Raw genomic sequence first — 13770 nt, 5'->3', positions numbered from 1 at the left:
TCTGAACACAGGTGAGACTTGATGGATTTGACTGAATTTTGCCTTGAAAGCTGGTGTTTTGTTTTGGTTTATTTTGTTTTCCCTACGCCAAGTCAAGGCATAGTAGAAATGTGTAAAATATTTGCTTCTGTGACTGTAAATACTAAATCTTGGGCTCTGGCCTTTGCAAACTGAACTGTGGCTCTGTGGTTTGGTGCATTTGCAAACCTCAGGTCATGCAAGGAAAAATTCAGCAAACATAGGCTGAGATTGTTGGCATTGCTGGGAAGTCATCGGATCTCCTTCATCTCAGCTGGCCTCCTTCCTTCCTCCCTCTCAAATCCTCGGTCTCCTGAAGCAGTGTATGCATGGCAGTAGTCAGAAGTGCAATAAGGATTTAAATGTAAGGAAGTTTTTATTTAGGAGTCAACAGTTGAATTTGAGAACAAAGGGTTAAGCTCCCATAGTCATGTTCCTCTGCAATGGGCGTCAAAATCCTAGTGAGAAAAAGAAAAGGCTTTTAGTCACTAAAATGTTTCTTTTTCACTTCAACAGCTTGTGTCTCGCAGGTGGAGCAGAGTGCAGCCTTCATCTGCCAGTGGGGATTGTTCCCATCTAAGAAAAGCACATCTCTTGCAAAACATCTCATCAGCTCATTTACTGTGCTCTTATTCCCACTGACAGAGGGTGTAAAACATTACATACTAGGGACCAGGTCAGGGTGACCACAGAGATAAAGTTTCATTGCTCCAGGTAATAAAGAGCAGGTGCACGATCAGTAGAGAAGTCCCTGCATTGCTCTTGCTCCTGCCAAAACCCAGAGTTCAGAATAATATGGTATAAAAATCAGAGTGGGGAATCACTAACGTGGTTGCAAAAATTCATCTTATTAATCTATATGAGGACAGAATGACAGCTGGTAAAACAAATCTCCTGAAACATTTTGCGTTTTCTTGCTTAGACAGAACTAAAAGGGTATGAACTTATTGTATTTTTCATATATATAAATTAAAGTAGCCCTATAAAAGTACTGGTGAACAAGAACAATCCTATAATATTTCAAGTCTTCAATTCTTACCTTCAGATAGCCAACAAAAATGCAGAAAAAGAAGCAAAGGAGAAAACAAAGAGGGGAAAATAAAAAAGTGGGTGATCATGAAGGGAAAGGAAACAAGTGTGAGGAACTAAAGGTAGAGAAGAGGTCTGAGAAATAAGGATGCTGAGATAAAGCTTTTCCTGTTGTCCACATCCAGGAGTATGTGGCTGAATCACAGGATGCTATAGCTGATAAATGTGTTGGATGCACAAAATACCAGCACCTTCCCATGACAGAGATCAGATTTGCTCCGTTACTACTGTCTGTGAAGAAAACATGACCATAAAAAGGGGAAAAGTTTATTTTGTTCCATTTCTTTTATTTCCACCCAAAATAATTTTGTTCTTTATACATTTCTTCACATGCCAGCAGCCTGTCTTCAAACATTTTCACTTTGGCAAGATGCCGCCTAAGTCAATAAAAAAGAACTCCAAGTGTCGTGTAGAATAAAGACCTGGGTACAGATTTCCAAATGACTTAAAAGCAGGCAAAGAACTCATATCTAGACATCGAGTCTCTGCTTGTAAAAGTCAGAGGTTAAATTCTTTAACAAAAAAAGCTCTCACATGCATCTCTCAGGCATGCCCTATCCTTGCTTAAATATTTGAGATGGTGAAAGTACCTGGGATAGACAAGAACATTTCCATAGAAGCATGTTAGAAACCTACAGCACAAAATTAAATTACTTCACTCTTTTAAGTGACATTTCTAATTTTCACTTATCAACTATTATGAGCTATAATACAACTTTTTAAAGGTAAAAGGAAAAGTACAGCAACAAGAAACACATCCCAGTGTGTATTTCTTTTACTTTGTACTTCAAGTCGGTCCAATTGTGCTGCAGGACATTTAGTTTATGCAATGCTGGAGTTTGAAAACTACACCCAAAATTATTTTTTGGATCACATTTAGTATGATTGATTTATATGCACGTTTTGAGGTTTTGTATTTTGCTCAGCTTTTGCCTAAATTCTGATGCAGACAGGCTTTAAAAAATCATATTCGTAGCAAAGCAAGAGAAACATCTCTATATAACTTCCATTTGCTGATGTAAAGACTAAATTTCAAAAGTAGGTGGCTTTTATGTGGTCAAAATACAAGTTTCTCTATTAACTTCCACAGGTCGAGGGTTTTGCTAATGGCCCAGTGCACCTCTGTGAACTGGCTGCTCCTGTCAGGCAATGGCTGGGTTCACAGTGCCATTAATTTTACTGTGTGAGGTACTGGTCTTCAGAGAGATGGAGTCCATTACTTAATATTTAGTGGCCAGCTTAATGGACCTGCATAATTATATAGCTTCTGGTCTGAAAGAATGACGTATTAGGATATTCTCATACTGTTTTCCTTCGCTGGGAATTGGGAACATACCTCCACCGTCTCTCCAAGCAGCACAGTGAATATTGGCAGCATTGCAGAGCTGGGAATTTGATGAATGCCCAAAGGCAGCAGAATTTTCCTGCTGTGTCCCAGTGCAATGAATAATAGCATGGTTTAGGGTGCCCTCCCAGGACTAAATCTGTTGATTGCCAATGGCAATAATGCTCCTGACTCCCTTTGGAGCTTTTCAAAAGCCTCCTCTAGCCCAGAATAGAAACGACTTCCCTGGAGCTGTGCAAGCACAGGGATCTTTTGCCTTTTATTTACTGCTCAGCCTGTGGAGTGAATATCAAAATCACCTACTCTTGGTAGGCAGCCCAGAGATTTGCAGATCTGGTTTGTTTCCTGCTCAGCAACCCTGATGGTATCACAGTTCAGAGGTAAAGCAATAACAGATTCACAGAATGTCCTGAGTTGGAAGGGACCCACAAGGATCAAGTACAACTTCAGTCCCTGTATAGGACAAGGCCAAAATTCACACCATGTATCTAAGGATGTTGTCCAGTCTCTTCTTGAACACTGTCAGGCTTGGGGCTGTGACACCTCCCTGGGGAGCCTGTTCCAGTGTTCAGCACCCTCTGGGGCTGTGACACCTCCAGCTGCATCCCATGGCCAGAGGCAGCTGTGCAGGACAAAGGCTCCTCCAGACCAGTTACCAGTGCGTGGTCGTATTGAGAGATCCCTCGTACTTTAGTGAAGCTCTGGTCGCATTTCACACCAGGGGCTGGAGAAGGGGCTGTGTGATAAAGGGGAGCAGTGAAGCACATCTGTAATCACCAAGCAGGCTGGGACTTGCATGGCTCCCACAAGACATTCCAGACAAAGTAAACCTGAGCCCTATGCATGTTTTTAAGTGGGAGAATTATATCCCTCTTTCTTGGTTTTAGGCAATTCACTGTCTGTCCCACTTGTCATTTGGACAGGGGGATATTCTTGTGACACCAAACCCTACCACTGCAGGGAGCTGAAACTTGTCCATTCATTTTGAGAAGTATAGAAGAAAATATTTCCCAACCAGCACTTCTCAAAAACTTGTCACTTTCCCAGTCAAACTTCCCTTTAGGGTTAATTCAAAATCAAATGGAATCTAGATTTCATTATTAATGGGGGTCATTTTGCTCCACTGTGGTTGAGTATCTTCAAGGGTTGGCATGCTTATTTTTGGGTTTGTATTTTTCATGACAAGATAGAAAAGATTATTTCCTTGTATCATTCCTCTAGATCAGATTTTACTTCAATAGAAATACATAACTTCATGAAACAGTAACTAAGGATACATTTCTGGATATAGGTAGCTGAATTAAGAGGTATTACATTAAGGATTCTGCTTAAATAGAAGGAGAAGAAGAAAAACACCATAGAAAGGTACAAAGACTATTATAAGAATCAGCCCTAGTCATGAAATATCTCCTATAGTATTTATTTACATAATGAACATGTCCCAGATTTTACATGTTTGCATTGGAGTATGAGCATTTTCCAGTTGTCATTTAAAATTCTGATAATTTGTTGCTTCCCACCTGCATAAATGCAGGTTATCTGATATGGAAATGTAATACCTAATTCATACTTCCATCTTTTTTTCCTGTAAAATCAGGCATAAGAAACCCCCAATGGACATTAGCTTTTATCTCTCATAAGCCAAAGAAATGGAAATGTCTGGAGTAGGATCTGATCCAAGAAACTGTGTTTTTCTTTCTGGACTACCAACATGCATTATTTAACAAAATCCATACTCTCAATCCAGTCAATGGCAAAACAATTTATTTACCCTTCTAACACTTGTATTAGCATGTTCAGTTGAATAACTGAAAGAAAGAAATGCAGTCTGGAAGGTATGGGTATGAAAGAGACCATCATAAAAAATCACCTCTTTGAAATCAGAGCTTAACTTTGGCCATAACTCTGATACAAGAAATGGCCAATTAAGAGCTAGGCTTTTGACACCATCGTAAATAAATCCATGCATGAGGAATGCTACTGATTCACAGACAGAGAAATAAAAAATATGAAATCTAGACTTGTTTACATCTTGCTAATTTTATAGCAATCTATCCAGTGGCAGAATGATTAATGCCATTTGTTTTTAACTCGTGGCATTTTAGCTCCAGGAATAACAAAATAGAAATACTTCTGTGTTTTAGAGAGATTTGCTTGGTTATGCTATCAACACTGTTTCCCTAATGGCAAAAGAAATGTCAGCATTAAAAATAATTACATACGGAAAAGAAACTTCATGATCTAAATTAGTGGATGCACCATGCTATCTACAGAAGGAAGAACGGGGTGTGTTATGTACTGTGCCCAAGGCTAACTTAATTCCTTAGCTTTAGATTGCTTGGCATTAGTTACCTGTAATTATTTTTGTCCTTTCATTGAGATTTATGTCAGTCTGAATCATCCTTTAAAACCTAATTAAATCAGCTATTTCCTTTTCTCTTAGTCTCGTTCAATGCTGACTTTGTTCTCATCTTTTCTTATTTGGATTTTAATCTTTTAAATGCTTGTGAAAATCTCTGGAGAAGAGGGATTCACATGAAACAAAGTGATGTGGATGGATGCACCTCGCTAATTTCTGGGAGATTTTATGCTCCTGAGTGACTAGATTTTCCAAAGTATTAAGACATCTTGCTTGATGCCTTTTGGAAATCTGATTCTGGGCTCAGGATGATACTGTCCCACGCCTTATGTGTAAATCTTCCCCGAGATCTAAACCTGTGGTCAGAGATTTCAGGTCTTGTGAAGCCCCTTTCTCGCTCAGTCTGCAAGTGATGTGACTCTGCACAGCTCCAGGTACTGAGCTTTAGGCCTAAGAAGAGAAGCCCAGGCTTACAGCTCCATAGTACCCTTAGTTCAGTCCTAATGTGAGAGCAAAATGACGGCTGTTGTAGTTGTGCTTATTAGTAACTGTCATGGTTGCAAAGACAGGTTCGACTAGGCAACAGAAATCTCTTTCTTTCTGTATTTTTTCTTTCATTTTTACACTTTCTTTCATTTTTACACTTAACTTTCAATAATGAGAGAGGACTTGCTCTCTGAATTCTTTTTGTAGCTATATCTTCAAGCTGCAGTGTATTTATTCCCTTCCTCTGGTGAAGAAACTCTAGAAGCTCATCAAAACTGAAAGAGTTGTGCCTGTGTAAAACTGGTTTCAACATTGCATCTATTGTGTAGCTAGAGGAAAATGTACATCATTTTCAGAATCCCACAGAACCCAAACATTTGCTTTAAATGGATGCGAACAAGGTCACAGCAATGTCTGTGAGAGCCTAGACCTGGGATCATCACTGCTCTTTAAAATTAATCTTATATAATAAAATTAATCTTCTATAATCCATGAAAATTAGGAAGTGACAAGAGCTCTCTAATACACAAGCAGACTGTAAAACAAGAGCAAACACTGATTTTTGGAATCTAGAATTTGGTCTTATTAAAAACCACAATAGAGGCACATGTAGATAGAAAATCATAATGTCTTCAGGTTCTCAGTATTCAGAAATGTGAGAATACCAGTAATTGCCTTCTAAATTAAAATCCACCTTATAATCATGAAACGCTTTATTAATTTTAAGGCACTCTCCTCAAACTTTTTAATTTGCTCTTAAATTGAAGCACCTCTTACCGCAGAATTGTACAGCGTATGCTAATTACTGATCCTGGCTTACAGCTTCAGTGCTTCAGTGCCTCATTCCCATGTAATTGCACATAACCCTGCCCTTTTCCACCCCTGTTCTGTGCATATGCAAAGCGTGTTTTAATTCCAAGCAACCCCTCCGCACATGCAATTTTATTTCTGAATTCTACTCAAAGAAACAAGGGGCTGTGCTCTGCAGAGCTTAGCGAAGGCAGAATCCTCCGGTGCTACCGCAGCATCATCAGGCATATGGAATTCAATAGGAATATGGACAGAATAGATGTATATGTTTTTCATCTGAGCAGGGGAGCAATAGTGGATTATTTAACAGGAAAAATAAAAATTCCCCAATACTGTTTTGGGGGAGAAAACAAATAGTCTCTATTTAAACACATTTGCAATTCTGGTAACTGGCTTTTATGTGTAGATAGGGAAGCTTAAAATATTTAATGGGATTTTCTGATAATTTTCCCAGCTAATATCTAAGGAAAAGTGAATTTTAGAATCTTACATTGCAATTTTTTAAAGCTCTTCACAGACGTATTTTTTAGTGTTATGAAAACACATTATTAATTGCTCTTAATTGCTTGAAATGTTGTCTGTTAAAGCAATTGGGGAGTAAATTGTGTTAGCTGGGAAGTCAATGTCATGCATCCAAACCACCAGATTCTGGAGGCAAATAACAACATTTGATTCAAAGAGCAATTGCTTCTGTCACATAAAATCATATTCACATAAGCAGGAATGAGTTGTTTTATGCTGCTCGTGTATTTTGCATTAGAAGAAACTACCTGATCATGTACAGGAAGGGAGTGTGGATTTACAGAGGATGATAAGAAAACGTCTCCTCTAACCCCAATCCTCCACATATCTAAAGCCTGAACTGGTTCCAAATTTCAAGTCCTGTTTAATTTATCTCTTGCTGCTCAGTAGATGAGAGTTGTCATGGAGTAATTCCAAGGGGTCACTGCAGCTGCACCAGGGATTGCTGTCTCCCGTTAAGTGTTGGCATTGTTGACTACCAGACACGGGAAATTAATACAGGGCGCACACCACAAAGCTGAGACATCATCTTCTCTCTGATACACATCTATTTCTGGCAAGCTGTGATGCAGCCCTGAACTGTGTCTATTTCATGCATGCAAACGGAACAGTGAACATTTATAAGGGCACAGGCAATAGTATCTTTTTTACTAGAACTATCCTCCAAAATTCCTGTGTTTTCTTTTTTTTATTTTTTTTTTTTAAAAAGGGCAAAAAAGCTACTTTAGAGTTGTTTTCTTTTCTGTGGTAGTTAACGGTGCACTCACATTAAACACAAAGGGATGAGAACTCTGTATTGCGTGAGCCAAAACCTGAACTGATGAAAATCAGTATTCAGCAGATCAACATCTGTTTACATCAGCTGAGAATTGAGAGCAACACTGCAAACTGAGCAGTGCATACAGAATGCAAAATGAGTTTTCTGCAGATATTTAGGCTGGGGGAATCCATAGCTGGTTTTCCAGCGTTACTGTGGTTTTGTCTAAATAGATTGGTTTGACTTGGAGAGTAGGGTGAGCTCAGACCCCCTGCTAAAATTGTGTCATACAGTTTATTGTGTAACTACCAGCATATAATCTTATGGGTAATTACAGTTCAGGAGCATTTTACTTAAGGAAACTATAATTAGTGCTGTAATGGTTAGAATAGGGTTTGAAGACTTTATTCACAGCTAGTAAATGATGATCAGTGCAAACTCTACAAGTCATAGGGTTCTGAAGCATGAATAGGTTCATTTTTCCTGGTGCATGTCAAAACAAGCAAAAAAAAAAGAGACAATATAATTCATGTTTTGACATTGATGGAAGACAGAGGGGAGGGAAGGAATTGCAAATACACCTCAGTAAAATGTCCAAGTGTTGGATTGCCTAGAGGACCAATGAAAGCTCATTCATGTCCAGTGAATTCTTCCTTTATTTGGCTCAGACCCTGAGCAAAATGGGGACCATCTTCCCAAACAAGATGTATATATCCCCAGTTTTATCAGTCCTTAGGTATGCTCCCTCTCCCATGCCTACTTTTCGTACTTTAAGAAGTAGATATATGCTATTATCAGGTAGAAATAAAAACATCTTTCCAATGACCTGTTAGATACCTAAGATGTGATTCATTGCACCAACTTGCCATTAGCTTAAAGTTAAGCTAGACCAATCTAAGCCTATGCCAATCCCTTAGTTTCTTTGTATGATGAATAAAAGGACAAAGGCACTTCCAGAGGGCAATTTTCTCAATTTGTTTTTGAACTCTGTGGCTGCAATAAATCGGTTATTATGGAGCCCTACCTTTTACATAGCAAAAATGAGATTTTAGTCTAAAAGTAGTTTTGATGAAGACAAGTGGAAGTACTGGGGGAAAATTATAAGCAACAGAGTTGAGGGCAAGGACAAAGGCAAAGGCTTGCTAAACACAGCCCCAAAGCTCAGATGACTGTTTGGGTTAGATTTCTTTTACCCAGACACACCCACAAGACCTCTAGGTATTTATTTCACCCTATTAGAAGGATACTATACATGTATATTGCGTGTCCATATTAACAAGACAAGTAACTGCTTTTCCAGACAAAGTCACTGAAAAAGTGATTTTTACCTTCCTTCCTACATGCCAACACAACAGTTGAAGGATTTGGGTTTTTTTTTTCCTGTCACAAGTGAAGACATCACTAATGAAAGCAAATAATTCCTTCTGCCTTAGGATTTAGCAGTTTTTACCTTACAAAGCAAGAGGGCTCGGTCTTGGGTGGGTGAAAAGTTCCCATAAAAAAGACATTCACAGAGTTTTAGGACTGGATTGGGGCTTTATTGATTTTATCGTACTGATCCTGCAGAAGCATACCAGCTGCTTCAGAGAAAAGTACAGGAAGCCTTACAGAACGCAATTATAGAATAACTTGCTGACAGGAAAAAATTCTTACTAGCCCCCATTAATTAGAGGTTATCTTATGTCCTGGAAGCATGACGACTTACATCCTTTCCAAAAAGACTGTCATGCTATTTATCATTTTTGATCTTCACTAGCTTTTAAACTGCATCTTAAACCACATATTTCTTGGTTCAGCTTTCAAGACTTAATAGCATGAAATGAACAGTGTGTATTTACAATGAAGACGTAAACTCTTTTGTATAAATCATACAAAATTCTTCATTATATCACAAATTATTGCTGAGCATAACAAAACTGAGCCATCTGTCACTGAAAAATAAGCAGAGCTTTGAGGACTTCCCTCATAAATTTAGCAGAACATAATCACATTTTGCAACAATGAATTATAACAAACAGGATGAGTTTTCCTACTTTAAAAATCTGCTATTAATTATTAACTGGATCAAGCTTCTCTACACTTATTTAACCTTATGCCAAATGTGTTTGGGAAACTTCTGTCTCTGTAGTTTTGCCTGTCCCTCTCTGGCATACGACGTGGGGCACATACTCTTAAGTCTGACAAGCAGAAATATAAACTAGATGGTTGTAGCGCTGAAGCTGGAGACTTACAGACGTGTAGCAGTGGTGAGAAACACCCGGCCAGAGTCCCTTACAATGTTTAAATGTAATCGTATGTCGCTCTAGGCAATTAAAACCATCTTGCTGTTGCCTCTGAAGTTGGTCACTGCTAATGCTTCTACTGTTTCTACTACTGATGTTTAAAGTAGCACTGCAGCATATGACACTGATCATGGTGCAGCCCAAGGATTATGCCATGTAGCTGGTTTTCAGCCAACAGCACTCCTAGTTCAATTTTGTACCTATCTTGGCCATCGGGAAAAGGGGCTTTGGGTGAGGAAAGGGGCCTGGAGGTTCACCATGCTCCTCCTAATCTCCCTTCAGCTCCCCCTGTTTAAAAGCTGGTTGTGTTTTAGTTGGTTTGTGCTCAGTTTTGCACTGGTGATATTCAATATTGTCCTTGCTGCTGTAAGCCAGCATGCAATAGTGACATGTAGCCTGTTAATTCAGCTGGGGCTGGAGATGCCCTGACCTGTCCCTGGAGCTGCTGGCTGGGGTGGAAGGACCCTCAGCTCCCTCTGCTTGGAGCACTCCTTGGCTAAGATGCCATAAACAAGATTCGTTTTCACTTAGGAGACCCCTTATTTATATTTTAAAAAAAGGTCTGATGCAATCTTGCAGGCTTTGAAACCTGTCACGCTGTCTGTGGCTCAAATCAAAGGACCATTTTACATTTCTTGTCATGTATGTCAACGGTTGCCCTTTCAAAGCATACAAATATTGCCTTTGTTCCTGTGACAGACACCGTCTTGCCCACAGCTCTCAACACTCCTGGTGTGGTTTCTGTGATTTTTTTTTTTTTTTTTTAATTCTGCTGGAACTTCCTGCCACATCTGTTACTAAACAGAAACCCAAAAGGAAATCAGCTTTCACCTGTCAACTGCCATGTGCATATGACCTCCCCTTTTCCATCACTTTCCATTAACGTCTTTCATCATTTCAAGGGCTTTTTTCACATTTACTTCTTTTTTCTATCTATTCCTTTGGGAAGTGCCATTTTCCTTTCTAGCTACAGCCCCTTTGTTTGTCATATTTACTGCACTGAGCCTACACATAACGCCAGCTCCTGTTTGTCCTTGGGAAATGCATCCTTTGGCCTCAGGAAAAGGTGTCCCCATCTGTGTTCCAGTGGTGGCTTTCTTAGGAGAAGGGTTATCTTTGGCACCCACTGCTGCTTACCAGCCCGGCTCTGCAGCACTGACTTTTTGCAACAGCTGTTTGGCTCACAAAACCCAACTGTTTCCTCCACCTCACTGACCCAGGGCTACAAAACAGCACAGACTTGCAAAAAAACAGATGGAAGGACTAGAGAGATGGGATTTTTTTGTGGTTTTTTTTTTGTGTTTTTTTTTTAATGTGAACCCAAAGACCCAGAATTCAAGCAGATTTGGCAGATATTTTATACTCTACAGCAAGAAAAATCCCTAAACGCCTAGGCAGAGGATTTCAGAGGGAAGAAGCTTAAGCAGAAATTGTGTACTCAACGCAACAGTTGCACAACAGTTGTTGTGCATTACACAGCTTAGATTTACACACTCCCCAAAACTTCCCCGTGTAAATAAACTGTAAGTCTATACTACTTATGAGCAGGAAAACACATAGCACTTAAAAACAGTCAATGCAACTACCATAAATACAAAAAGAATTAAGCAACTGTATATGATCAGAGGCCAACTACTAACGGGGAAGATCAATATTGCTTGAAGCTATGAATCATTCAAGTTTGATTCTTCTCAAACTTACATCAGATTGCTATTATTATTACCAGAACCCAGTGAAGTCATTTCTAATTTCATCCATGCAAGATATATTATATATGTAAAAGTACAGGAAGAAATCTTGCCCCACAGAACTTGATTGGCCATTGACTGCCACAGAACTAAATGTTCACCCACAGGATTTTCTTTCCTCTTCTGGCCTCCACTACAGTCTGGGGCTCAGCAGAATAGAGAGGTTCAGAAAATAGCCACTTTATTTCCAGCATCTCTAAGAAGTCAGTCTCATGGGAATTTGGAAGCTTAAGGTTACTGGGGATAGAAAGTTTTGCAGGAGCAGCCCTCAAACTGCTCACAGCATCCTCAGACTACTTTTGTGAAAACTCTTTCTTTGGAGGTTTTTGAAAGTGTGTCTTCATACTAAACGCGCTGTTAGGTACTTTCCAGAGGAATCTTTATGTTCGTGACACGACTTGGAAAACATTTCCTAGACACAGTGTTGGTTTCCAGTGAGGTTCTGCCTGGCTCGTTTTGGTTTCCATGAAACACAAAGAGCTCATGTGACTGGCCCAGGGTGATTCAGATCCTCATCTGGTGTTGGATGCTGGCAGCCTCCTGGCACTTCGTCCTCCTGTCTGACCACATAACCACTTATCCTCATAAGTATAAAACTCTCTGAACTATTCTGCTTTGTTCAATTTTCTGCATGCATGGGCCATGGTTGTTGTGCCTTACATGTTATGTTCAATCTGTGTGTTGTTCCAGCTCTGCTTCTTTTTTAAATGTTTTCTTTCTGCATGAAACCTGTGCCTCTTTAAATTCAGCTCATTGTTTTTCTTCATGCAAATAGCATCAAGATTTGACCCAACTAACTTCCCTCTTAATCTATTAGTTAGAGTACCTAGTATAATTTTCTATATATCCAGCCCCATGTTTTAACGTGGACATTTAACAGCATCAGTGAGGCATTGTTTTTGTGAGAACAGAAAAAAGACTTTTTATTATTTTAGCAATCATTTCAGTGCTTACTTTCATCTGACCTTTATCAGCTTCCATCCAGAAAGTTTACTCCTGCATAGTTAAATATATAAACACGCACCCACACACTTATCTCTGTGTTCATACACATCCATGCAAATAAACATTTCCAAACATTTCTGGGTGGCAGTGAACTGTTGTCTCTGAGAAAAAGGCATATGGACAATGTGGACATCCACAAGCTCATTAGAGCAAGTGGGAGCTGGCAAAAATGATGACATTAACTATCGGTCACAAACACTGTCATAGGGAAGACAGCAATCTACCACGGAGAGAATTCGCAGGGTAATGTTATACGTCTGCCTGTGGACCCTCAATTGTGACTGTATTCCTGGCGTAGTTTTTGACATACACAGCAGAAAGATATACTTCTGAGAATTACTTTTGGCTTAGGTAAATATTTCTGGTACCATCGCATGAGTGGCATTTCTTATTTTGAAATTACATGATCCACAAAAAGTGCCTCAGGGAAAAATGACTGAGAAGTTCAAGCATAAATAAGCTTTAATTTTAATATTTTACAAGTGTAAAGCTTACCTGTGGAAGGTCTTGTTTCATTTTTCAACCTGTTGTCAATTCAGAGCACAAAAGTAGACAAATTGAAATGCTCTGGATCCATTTTTTATAGATACTTCACTCCCAGGACAAAGTGAGCTGCTAGATACTGAGCATCATTAAAGAACTTGCAGCTGTGTTTAGCATTGATGTGAAGTGCTAGAGCTTGGAAAATAGTTTCTTGGGGCCCTCCTCAAAAAAACTGGCTGGATGGGACTCAGAAGTTAAAAGGGATTTTCTGACCTCCCAACCAACTTACGTCTATGTGTACAGGTTCACTGTGATGGATTATGGTCTTCCAAGGTATTTATGCACCTAAGCCTCCTTGATGTTAGACCTGTAGTGTTAGGCATTAAAAATTCAAATCACTACTTCTATCTATGCATAATGTTGTGATTATATTGTGTCTATATATGTTGCATATATATGTCACATATATTCAGGTCTCTGCCTTCCATTCCCTTCAAACACATAGAAAGATAAACTCTGTCTGACACTCATACAGCTTCAGCAGGGTGGCTGGGGAGGAGCTGCAACCCAGAGCAATCTCCAGCATGGCCGTTGGTCATGAGTTAGAACCAGGATATATGGTCTAAGTCTCATCTACCATGAGCAGAAGAGCTCTAATGCTCTATTTTTCTAAATAACAATCTGAATTCTTTTTTTTTTTTTTTTTTAAATAAAGTGACAGTCACCATGCTTTTTTATAAGCAGACTAACGTATCAGCATGTGCAAGACATAATCTGGGCACGTTTCCCTCCTGGGGACCTCATGGGATGAGGTGGGGAGCATGTACCTTTGGGGACATAGCAGAGCGGACGACGTGCCAGGCTGC

The sequence above is a fragment of the Streptopelia decaocto genome, assembly GCF_964273445.1.
Source record: "Streptopelia decaocto genome assembly, chromosome: 5".
NCBI classification, from domain to species: domain Eukaryota; kingdom Metazoa; phylum Chordata; class Aves; order Columbiformes; family Columbidae; genus Streptopelia; species Streptopelia decaocto.
This window is presented reverse-complemented; position numbering follows the sequence as displayed.